This window comes from Marmota monax, unplaced genomic scaffold (assembly GCF_021218885.2).
Source record: "Marmota monax isolate L192 unplaced genomic scaffold, Marmota_monax_Labrador192_F-V1.1 WCK01_AAM20220418_F8-fsc00016, whole genome shotgun sequence".
NCBI lineage: Eukaryota > Metazoa > Chordata > Mammalia > Rodentia > Sciuridae > Marmota > Marmota monax.
The window spans coordinates 9055109-9068007 of NW_026695209.1; the positions used below are offsets into that span (position 1 = coordinate 9055109).

Sequence of the window (12899 nt, forward strand, 5' to 3'; positions counted from 1 at the left end):
TTCCTTTGCTTGATATTGATCTGCTTAGTTTTCTATTTCCCATGGTTCAGTTTGGGTAGGTCAGATTTGTCTAGAAATTTGTCAATATCGTCTAGAGTTTTCAGGTTATTGTAATATAAACTTACAAAACATTTTCTAATGATAATCTGTATTTAAGAGGTGTCTATGGTGATATCTCCTAATTCATATCTTATTTTTTTGATTTAGATTTTTCTCTCTTTTAATTAGTTTACCTAAGGGTTCATCAATCTTATTTATCTTTCCAGATAAACAATTCTTTGTTGCACTGATTCTGTGTATTTTTTTAATTGCAATTTCATTAATTTTGTTTCGGATCCTAATTATTTTCTGTCTTCTACTGATTTGGGAAATAGTTTAGATTATGTTTATATCATTTAAAAATTGTCTTAGTTTCATTTTTATTTGAAAATTGTGGTAAAATTATATTCTGAAGAATGCAGAATCATAAGTCAAAGCATTACATTCATTTCAACATACAAGTAATTAAAATTAGTTTACAGAAATGACAATTTTGCAAATTAATTTGATAAATTGCCAACTTTTGTAAAATAATAATTTGCATAATATCCATACACAGTTGATTTCTAGAGTGGGTGGCTGCTTCTCTGACATTTTATTTTTTATTTTATTTTATATTTTTATATTTGTTAGTATGAAAATGCTTTGTAAATTTACATGCCAGCATTTCATAGGGACCTTGCTAATCTTCTCTGTATTGTTCCAAATTTAGTACATGAACTGCCAAAGTGAGCACTTCCCTGTGATTCTAATCAATTGTATATTTTGTGTAAAAATATTACTGATCTTTGTGACTTACTTAACTCCAAAATTATTCTATTCATTATTCTCATTTTTAAGTAAATTATTAGTAGTGTCTTGTAGTAAAATGCAACAATCTCAAATCTACGTATCAACTTCTTAAGCTTATTGTTTGGTTTTTGTTTTAAGCTTAGGGTATTTCTTTCTTGACTAGTCTTTGAAATTAAGTGACTTTTAGGTAGGGACACTACTAACATAATTATGATTTATGGATACATTGCTATTTTACCAATCTATCCATAACTTGAAACATTGCCACTTATATATTGGCTGAAAGTACTACAATTGAAACAATGCCTTAAATAGAAAATGTTTAATTTATTCAGACTATACATTATGTACAAAGCATGATGATTTCAGCTGAAACTTTCTTACCATTTATTCTCCTTCCAGTTAAATATCTTTTATTATAAATTATATTTAAAATAAAATAGCTCTATAGAATTAATGCGATATCTTCAATGAAATGTTTTCTTTGTCTTGCCATATCAATTATGCTATGGTGCAAATTTTCTGTCCTCAACTACCCTAAAACTCCCTCATGGTTTTACAGTCTCTCCCAGTGTTATAAAAAATATAAGCTCGGTTAACTTTTTATAGCATTGCTGATAATATTAGCAAGTGCATATGAATCTTGCTGTCCACAACATTGTGCAGTCATATAGCTTTCCCAAAGATAAATTGTTATAGGGAACATGGAGGTCAGATAATTGATACCATGTTTTCCAGAAAGCATTTGATGTCACTGTACCCTTAATCATTTTGATTTTGCATGGAAACTTTAGAGGTTTGAAGGAATCTGTTCTAGAGGTAAGGAAGTTAATTGTGTTTTAAGAAGGGATGCATCACTGTTGAATTTACCTGATACTGAATTGTATCAAGATGTAGCCAGTGGGAGAATAAATAAATATATTACATTTTCTATTCACACATGTGACAACTAAGGAAATAAAACGTTGATTTTGAAGTTTTATTCAATAAAAAGTAGTAATATCAACAGACCCTAAAATACTACAAATGCCTACTGATAATCTCCACTTTAAGGAAGTAATTTCTAGTTTTTACATTCATCTATAATTTTTTCAACTTTAATAAAAGGTTAGTCATGAATATTGATTAATTGGCATGAAATTGGCATAATAATCCAAAGCAATAGTTTTCATGGATTTAAAACACACTAGATTAAAATAATTCAGTATTTGTCTTTTAAATGCAATATTCTTATTAATAATTGGTATACATTTGTTTATTTAAAATATAGTTTAGTACATTCTTAGTGTGATGAGATAGAAACTCTCCATCTCCCATCTTTATTTTTGATTAAAAAAAAAGTAGAAAGCTATTTTGAGCTCTATAATTTAGGGCAAGTGAAAAATATGTGGCAATAGCAAAATAGATGTCTTATTGAACCTCTCTGAAAAAAGTCTATTAAAAATTTGGTATTCCTACTTCAGCTTCAACATTCTAGCTTCCCTTAAGATATATTTGGTGATGCTTTGTACTTTGTAAATAAAAGGTAGATTCATAAATAGAAGTTTCAGATACCAAAGGATCAGTGAAATACACAAACACAGTAGAAATAATATCAGGGATTCTTTACAATGCAATGTAGATTATCACTACCAATTTTTCCCTTGATGATAAAAGTTTCCCATTACTGATAAAGTTCTGCTTATTTTTAATGCTGTTCCTAAATTTGTCTATCTTTATATATCACATCAGCCTTTGGCAGACTGTTCTAGTTATTGGGAGATTTGTTGTTCCAAATTACGGAACATTTTGTTTATGAATTATGCTTTCACCATTTTATAGCCTTTTTCCTATTTCCTACAGCATGCATTCAGACAATAATGAGGTTTGAGTGGTTCGCTTGTCAGTATAGCAATGTCTGCTGAAAGTACCTATTGAATTTCTGACACAGTTAATATGAAATCTCTCCCTTATTATGTAATATGAAAACAACACGAATTTGAATTCTATCTGAAATGGTTTTTCATTCCTTAAAAGTCTTTTACTAGTGCAACTTCCCATGGCATAATATTAAATATTATTTTTAACATTTGAATTGTATTGTTAAACCTGACCACTTGTAGTTTCTTCAGATTTGTGCTACCTTTCCCTTTATGAACTTTTATAATTGAAGCATAGTGAATGGAAATGCAAGTCATGAAGCTTTTGCTTGTGAAGTCCTCTACCAAGCTCAGAACACTGTGCCTGCCATTCCTGTACACTCTATATGTTATTGAATATAACTGTATTATGTGTTGGTCACCTAGACATGATAAAGCACCTTCAAAGGATTTTGAAGAGAAAATTATAGAATATAAAATCAGCCCCTATGTTCTCTCTTTAATGACAGGAGTTGTGTTTTTTTAACTTTGAATTGTTAGAAGACACTTGTTGGTTTAGTTCACAATAACCAAAATAAAGAAAAGAGAGATCAATATATAATTTGACTTACAATTAACTTGAGCATACTTTTTCTATTTATTTCATTGAATTCTAGCTTTATTCAAACATGGCTAAAGAGTCACATTATGGTTATTGTACAATCTCTATAAATTTTATTTAAATCACATAAATTTATTCTGTGTGAATCATGTACTTTGCAAAAGATGCTCTTGGGTATTCTCTTTTTGATAGGTATTAGGTCTATATGTTAAGACTTCTTAGTCTTTGAGTTTGAACATTCTCCAAATTCTCATTTTTCAATGTGCATAAGTTACTATATGTTCCTTAAAAATACTTACATTTGTGTGTGTGTGTGTGTGTGTGTCACAGCTAGAACTATGATAACATACTACCTAATAGGGTTATCTACAAAAGTTCTTCACCTTGTTTCTGATTTGATACATATTAAATGTGTATGTATTGGCTCAATCTAAGTATGTGTTGGCTCAAAATAGCAAAACCTGGATCTCTAAGCTCTTGATCAAAAATTCTCATTTGAACTTGATATGAATGAGCCACAGCAGTTTTTGATAACTTATATTTTAACTGTAAGAATTATCTACCTAGCAGGGAAATTTGATAAAAGGCTGTATGTATCTACACTGAAAAAAAAATTCCTAAAATATAGAACTTTGTTTTCATTACAGTATAGGAAAAAAATAACACTGGATTTTTAGTTCTAAGATAAGGGAGTTGAGATATAGAAATTGTGTTATTTTTAAATCTGTTCCTTTTTGAGAAGGTGTTTTATAGGGAAAATAAGTCGAGGAAACAAAGTCTAGTTTTATGGAAGAAATAAGATGGGCATAAAAAAACATAGATTTTTAGCAATTATTTCTTGCAAAGAAGGAATGCTTTCAGATATCAAACCATAAGAGAGAATTCTGAAAGAGAACTTGAGAAGAAAAGTACCATTAAAACTTAGTTCTGTTGAGTAATATTCCCTTGTGTATATATTTTATCTATTGAAGGGCATCTAGGGTGGTTCCACAGTTTAGCTATTGTGAATTGTGCTGCTATAAACAATGATGTTGCCGTGTCCCTGTAGTATGCTGTTTTTAAGTCCTTGGGTTATAGACCAAGGAGAGGGATAGCTGGGTGAAATGGAGGTTCCTTTCCCAATTTTCCAAGGAATCTCCATACTGCTTCCCATATTATTTGCACCAATTTGCAGTGACAGCAGCCGTGTATGAGTGTACCTTTTCTCCCACAATCTTGCCAACACTTATTGTTGTTTGTCTTCATAATAGCTGCTATTTTGACTGGAGTGAGATGAAATCTTAGAGTGGTTTTGATTTGCAATTCTCTAATTGCTAACGATGATGAACATTTTTTCATATATTTGTTGATTGATTGTATATCATCATCTGAGAAGTGTCTGTTCAGGTCCTTGGCCCATTTACTGATTGGGTTATTTGTTTTTGTGTGGGTTTTTTTTGTGTGTGTGTGTGTGCTCAACTTTTTGAGTTCTTTATATATCCTAGAGATTACTGCTCTATCTGACGTGTGAGGGGAAAAGATTTGCTCCCAAGATGTAGGCTATCTATACACCTCACAGATTGTTTCTTTTGCTGAGAAGTTTTTTAATTTGAGTCCATCCCATTTATTGATTCTTGATTTTAATTCTTGCACCACTGTAGTCTTATTAAGGAAGTTGGGGCCTAATTCCACATGATGGAGATTAGGGCCTACTTTTTCTTCTATTAGATACAAGGTCTCTGGTTGTATTCCTAAGTCCTTGATCCATTTTGAGTTGAATTTTGTGCATGGTGAGAGATAGGGATCTAATTTAATTTTGTTGCATATGGATTTCCAGTTTTTACAGCACTATTTGTTGAAGAGGCTATCTTTTTTCCAATGCATATTATACATAATGGAATATTACTCAGCAATAAAAGAGAATGAAATCATGGCACTTGCAGGTAAATGGTTGGAGTTATAGAAAATACTGCTAAGTGAAGTTAGTCAATCCCCCCCCCAAAAAAAATGCCAAATGCTTTCCTTGATATAAAGAGGCTGATTCATAGTGGGAAAGGGAGAGGGAGCATGAGAGGACCAGACAAACTCTAGATAGGGCAAAGGGGTTGGAGGGGAAGGGAGGGGACATGGGTTTATTAATGATGATGAAATGTGATGATCATTATTATCTAAAGTACAGGTATGAAGAATCAAATTGATGTGAATATACTTTGCATACAACCAGAGCTATGGAAAATTGTGCCCTGTAAGTGTAATAAGAAATGTAATGCATTCTACTGTTATATATACATAAATAAATAAATAAATATCAAATGATTCTTAAATTCCTGGAAGGAAAAAAAAAGCTTAGCTATGTGATCAAAATCAGATTAATAGAGTACCTCTGCATATTTCTAAGTTGATGTCATTGTTGACCTTAGGTTAGCTGCCATTAAAATGAGAGACTATGAGATAAGTTTTAAGAAATAAATTAGGCTTGATAAACTTATCTGAGACAAATTGTAAATATATTGGCACATGGAACTAAATAGAAGAAAAGAAAAACAGAATCATTAAGAAAAAACATGTTCAAGATTTATGCAAATTGATACTGCAAATGCTTTTATCTCTGAGTCTTATATGAATCTTTATGCTCTAAAATGCCCGTGAAAGGTGTATGAAGAGAGACTTTTCTTTTAAAAGCATAATCTAATAATGAAAAGCAGTCATTACACTTTTATTAAAACTACAATGAGAGGAAAATCCAAATTCTGCATGGAGCAAAGGGCCTAAAGTGTTTACAAGTTAGATTGGGAAGGGTTAGATATAGTCAGTTTTGTTTCAAGAATTTCTCACTGTTCATTATTTGCAGATATAAGGTATTTAAATTGCATTAAACATGGAGTAGGATGCAAGCACTGTAAGACTAAGGTTACATATAGTTATAACACACGTTGGTTAACTTTAATGTAAAAGATTAATGGGAAAAATGAGGGCTGGGGATGTAGTTCAGTGACAGAGAGCCTGCCTAGCATGTGTGAGGCAGTGGGTTCAATTCTCAGTACTACATATAAATAAATAAAGTCCCATTGCTATCTAAAAGTATTTTTTAAAAAAGAGTAACCGTATGGAACCACTGCTAAATTCAGTAAGAAGCTTTTATTCCTTCACCCTGTTCAAAAGCATAGTTGGTTAAAAGAACTATAGATTGTGGTCAAGTGCAATATGGAGATGCTATATCATATTTCTTTCTCTCAGCTATGTACGGACATGGAACATACCTGATGAGATATGCTCCTTCTCAAGGTCTAGCCCATGGAAACCTCCCACTAGCAAGCTTCCTTGCTATTTCCCTTCTGTCTTGCTGCAGGTAAGCAGGGGGTTCTTAAAATCCAATGTTAAAGACAATGGAGGAAATGGTGAGAAGAGCTGGGATGACCTAAATTATTGCTTAAAGAAGTATTTCCTACCCATCAAGAATACTGATTTTCATTTCATGTGCGAAAAAAAATCTAAATCAATATTGGTTAAAACACTGAAATTTTGTAGACTATGCACTTCAACTGACAACTATTGATAGATGCCTAACGTCTATTCTTTGTTCTATGTAAGTAATCTGATTCCCCATCCCACTCCCCACCATCCCTCTTCTGGTGTTTTAACCTTTTGTTCTGCACCTGTGTTGCCTGATAGACTGTAGCCTGCAAAAATGTTGAGTCACATTGTCTGGGGCAGAAAAGGAGCTTCACTGGTGAAAGGTTTGGGACAAAGCATTTACTTCCCTCATCAGAGAATCTTGATACTACTAAGACCTGAATTCTTATCCTCCCTTCCCAGGATAATCAATATGGTGGCACTAGGAGGTAGGGTCTTTGAAAAGATATTAGGTTATAAGGGCTAAGCACTTATGAATAGAGTTAGCACTCCTATATAAAAAAACAAGAGGTTATTTTATCAGTCCAAGTACAATCATCACACTTCGAAGGAGAGGACTGTCACTCTCTCAAAGTTCCAACAAAATTTTCTTGTGTCTCAATGGCTCTACTTCTATCATTTTGGCAGTCCTAAACTAATCTTTAAAGCAAGGAAATGTAATGTAGTGCTAGCCACTTAGGAGACCACACCCATTCAACAGCTATAATCTCCAGGTAGTGGTAGGTCCCTAAATAAATCATTACCATGTTATTTAAAACAAAGCAATGATTTGCAGACATTCAAATCCTTATTTGGGGGGATTACTTCTCTCTAAAAGAAAGAAGCATATTCTTATGAAAATATGTAAAACAAAGTAATTTATGTGTATCCCTCATCATGAAATAGGATGTGTTATATTTTTATAGATTACATAATCTGGGTAGGATCAGATTCCATTAACATGTTCGGGTTCTGTGTTAAGAGAAATTGGGCTCTAGAAAGATCCATGGGTTCCTTGTACTTATCCCTTGTTCTTACCATTTTGCATAGGGCATCACCGGGTCTCCTCACAGGTACTCTGTGAGGTGGGTACCACAATCTGGTTATGGGGGATAAGAAAACAGGGCTCCAAAGCCGGGTGATGGGCAGCCAGCCGGCACCTCCCTGGTGTCACCCTCTCTTCCTCGGCATAGTGTGATCCGCTGGGTCTAATGTTCAGAGACATTCCTCTTCCTCGCCCCCCTTCCAGGAAGCTACTTGAAAGCTTCACTGCCCTTGACACAAAGTGTTCCAGGTCAGTTCACATTCTAGAGGCATCTATGACTGAGGATATTTTAAGAGACAGACAGAATTGGAAAGCAGCCAGTTCCCCCATACTTTCTTGTAGAGCATGGAGAACTTTGTGGTTTGAATTTGGCTAGTATCTCTGAAATGTCCATATGTAAAAGCTTGGTTCCCAGAGGCTGTATAGGGAAGTATTGTGAACTTTTAAGACACAGGGTCAAGAGGGAGGTCCTTAGGTTATTGGAGTTATTTCCTCCAAGGCAATTGTGAGATCCTTGGTCTTCTGTTGTCTCTCTACTTCCTGGTTCAAGATATGAGCTTCCATATCCACTCAATGCATTTCTACTATAATCTGCTGCTCTCATCAGAAGCTTAAACACATGGGGTTGCCCCATTATAGATTTGAATCATAAGTAAATAAAATAAACCTCTATTTCATGAGTAGCCTGTTATCTATTTTACTGTAGTAAAGTGAAGCAGACTAATGCAGAGGCTCATATGGTAGAGATTTAAATATTTGAATTTAATCAAACTATTAAACACATATGTTCTACTGTTTCTAAATATTATGTAAAATATAAAATTATGTTGACATGAATGAGTTTTACATTACTAAGACAGATAATTTACTTACCTTTACTGTAAATATCAGGCCAATCAGTGTTGGGAAAAACAAAAAAAAAACATGCATGAAATAGTATATTTAATCTATTTAATTTCTTTTAACTGCTTTTGATTGTAAAAAGCAATGGTTAGGTTGTATTAATCAATTTTTCATGTTTTTTTTTCATTGAGTAATAAATTTAAAAATTATAAAATACACTGAATTATATTCATTATGCAAAATTTGAATGTTTTCTAAAAATATAATATCATAAATATAAATGCTCAAAATCTTTTAAATAATATCATTTTCTTACCAAACATATGTAATAAAATTAAAGGCAATTAAAATTAAAGGCAAAATCCCAATTATGATGAATTAATATCAAAATATAAAATCAAATTGATTCACACTCCCTACAAATAAAATTACTGCACTATAATAAACTGCAGCAATTATTATTTCTAGATACTTATGGACAAAATTGTATCAGGCTGTAGATGTTATTTGTAGACCTACGTAAACAACTTTGAGTAATATGCATTTTAATATTTTGAAAATGTCCCTCACTGGGCAGCATACGTAAGGAGCCAGTTCCTTTTGCTGTCTCCAACTGAAGTATTCATAGTGTGTTTTTTAAAGAGAAACATATGCAAAAATATTACAAATTCATAAAATGGTAGCATTTTAGTGATATCAAAATTTATTTACATATTTTATATCCTTCTATGTTGAAATGTTTAGAAAAACGCTCGACACCCCAAAGTTGCCTTTAACAGGTACATGTTGATACTCTGAGTTTGCCTCAGCTTCAGTGCTTGCTGAACTTGCCAAGGTAATCGCTGCAAACTCTCATTCGGTATCGCTTTCATTAAGCTTGTGGTTCGTGTTTTACTCGGATCAGTGTTTATAACAGATGCTTTTTAAAATGCCAATGCAGCTTTCAGCCGCAATCACTAAGTCAGAGTTTAAATCCAACATCTGGCACTATATGTCACCACCTGAGGTAAATAACACTCTCAGTGATGTACTTGTCTGGCCCAATAAATGTGTTCATTTGAAACTGTCATTGGTGGATGCCATGATTTATTACAACTTGTACTTTTTCAAAATACCCTACCAGCCACTGTTCAATAGAATATTAGTTCAAGAACAATGCTGGCTATTCCAACATTGTCTTCTCTGTTATCTAGGTACTAGAAAGAAAGACTAGAAAATAAGGAGTTGAGTAATGAAATACATACAGAATGCTGAAAGAATGGTAGTCATTTAGTGACAGAAATATAAAATGGCCATTAAGTAAGACAGCCAGTAAGTAGTTGCTACCACTGCTCTTGAACCTCTTGTTAGTTTTGATGCAGACCACATCAGTGGGGTTTATCAAGCTGACAGGCTTAGCAAGTCAATTTTAACATCAATACTCTGGTGAAACATACATGTTTGAGTTCTTATTAAAAAGGATTTCCAGAAAAAAAATTGAAATAAGAAAATAACTACTTTTAACAATGTGATTGATAGAATGGAATGCATTCAAATGAACTGGTATATTAGGAAAAATAAAAAGAAATTCACCTTCAGGAACCAAGTAGAAATAGAATTGCCTAATCATTAGTAGCATATACGTATATTTTTGATTTTGAAGCTACATAATATTCAAGATAATGATAAGTGTTTGCAATATTTTATTGTGTCATAATAAATAAAAATGCAAAAAGACATTATGCTAAATCAGTATATTAAATAATGAAAATGTACTCAATGGTACAAATCATTGAGTTCACATACTTTATAGATTATTTTGTTAACAGCAAAATTTCCACTGTAATTAAAAGTATAACACTTGTTTTTTTTTTTTTTTTCTTTTTCATCTGATTGCTTCATGATTTGTACCTAGATTTATTTTTCCAAACTGATTTGGAAGCTAAACTTTTTTCTTTGTTATTTACTTGCATAATATATCTTAGAAATAACAATCTGTCTGTAGTATTATTATGGCTCAGCTTCTAGGTTTTCCAATGTAGAAAATTTGGCAAATATGCAGAAAAAATAATTACTCATATTAATTATATCCTAACTCTAAGGAGTAATGGACAGACATATCACATGATCATTAAATTGTCAAAAATTGCACTAATATTTTAAGAACTGCTAATATATACCTTGTGGCCTGTTAAATGAACTAAAAACGTGTTTTCTAACTTCAACATTGGCTTATATGGTATATGCCAAATAAGCAGAATGTTGACGTGATTCCAAGAAAATGCTAGGCAGCACACATAAATAGAGGCTTACATTATCTTATCAATGGAAAACCTAGTATTGCTGTTTTATTGTCAGTATGTGCACACAGAAAGCAAAATATAGGCTTTTCTGGCTATAGGCTCCTTCTAACTTATTGACTTAACTATGCTTAACCATGACAGCTTGACTTCATTTTGCACATAGCTGTCATCTGATATGAGTGTCATATATGTGAATGTGTATGTATATGTGTGTGTTGGAAGTATGACTGAGTTATACACTCAGATCTATTTTAAGTTACTAATATGTAGCAGGAAGAAACAATTTTACTTCTGCTTAATTTGGTAGTAAACTAATATCTTACCACTTCCTCTTCTCAATTTCTAAATTTATATCATTCTATGGTCTTGAAAAGCATTTTAGGGAAGATATTTCATTAATCAATGATTACTCATTAAAAGGCATTAAAGTGTATTGTCAGTTATATTTTATTGGAGAAGGATCACTAATGTTTTGAATATAGAAAGCAGTTACAGGGTTATCTGAATTGCCAGAGGGTCTCTAAATTTATTGAGTAGATTTAATTCCAGAAGTCTGTAAAGAAATGCAAGGAGTTGTAAAAGAGTTCATTTACTCCATGATCTGAGGTAACTCAATCCCTGTGCAAAACCAGCCTTTTATGGTGAAAAAGGAATTTGAAATACACCTTTGGTTACTAAAACAGCCTATTATTAACTGTATAGTTATAAACACCATAATGCTAAATTTAAATTCCTTGGATTAATGCTCTCTCATATGAACAACAGATTATGATCAATTACTTATGATTTTAAAAATCAATAAAAGTATTTCTAGGTTATGCAGCTAAAATCAAAAGGTCAACAATATTGAAAGTATAAACAATTTCTAGAGCTATTTAAAACAAGCCTCTCAAAAGTTACAAGGACAATACTTTTATTAAAAATGTAACAAAAATTATGGAAATAATATTTAAGGTGTTATAGTGTTTTTATTCTTTTTGCTCATTTTTCTATAGTGGAATTGCAAAGAAGCCATTTGGAGTTAGAAACATAATAATATGTAGTAGCTTTAGAGACCTTTAGAATCTATGTACAAGTTAAGGAATGTTCTACAAGGGAATTTGGAACATATAGTAATACCTACCAGAGATAAATTGCAAGACTCCCAGTGGGTATCTGAAACCACAGATAGTAAGAAAGTCTATAGGTGCTGTGTTTTCCTATATCCCCTGACGTATTGCCACATAATACCAGAGTAAATCTGTCCTTCCATTTTTTTGTGTCTTGGTGACTTCTTTATATCACTTCCCTTGTACTTTGAGATTTTTAGTAAGTAAAATAAGGGTTACAAAACAAACACTGTGATACCACAACGGTCAATATGGTAACTGGGAAGGCTATTAAGGGACCCACAGGCAGGTAGTATACATGGTGTGGCTACAATGCACAAAGGAATGAATCATGTTCCAGTGGGAAGGAGTGGGATGGGGGCTCAAAATTTCATCATGCTCCTCAGAAAAACATGCAATTTAAAATTTACAAAGTATTTATTTCTGGAACTTCCCACTTAATATTTTCTGACACCTGTTAATGACAGCTATCTAAAAGTACAGAAAATAAATCTAGGGATCAGAAAGTCCTATTGTTTGGGCACATGGTGAGAGTTCATTGATGCTAAAGTTGCATGTCCAAGAGGGGAAATTGCACATGGCCAAATTACCTAAAATATTATGTGACCTAAAAGAAAACCAATTATAGAAGTCTACAGAAGAATGTTTTACTAAAGCAGTCCCATGATTATTTTATACATTATCTGTTCTAATTTTTTATTTTACTTTTTGCAGTACTAAGAATTAAGTAATGCTCTACTGCTGATCTACATCCTAGCTCTTTTTATTTTTATTTATGTATGTAAATGTGTATACATATGTATATGTGTATATATTATATATATGCATATATATATATATATATATGTATATATATATATATATATATATATATATATTCATTTTTGTTTTGAGACAGGATCTTATGAAGTTGCACAGGCTGTCCTCAAACTTGTGATTTACCTGCCTCAACTTCCC

The 12899-nt window shown here is 32.3% G+C and overlaps 1 non-coding gene across 1 annotated transcript; it reads right to left on the reverse strand.

Annotated features, from left to right (window-relative positions):
• Positions 1-667: 667 nt before the first annotated feature.
• Positions 668-775, reverse strand: LOC124083817 (U6 spliceosomal RNA). Its single transcript, XR_006848922.1, has one exon. It is a non-coding gene; the product is annotated as a U6 spliceosomal RNA (small nuclear RNA).
• Between the last annotated feature and the right edge of the window lie 12124 nt (positions 776-12899).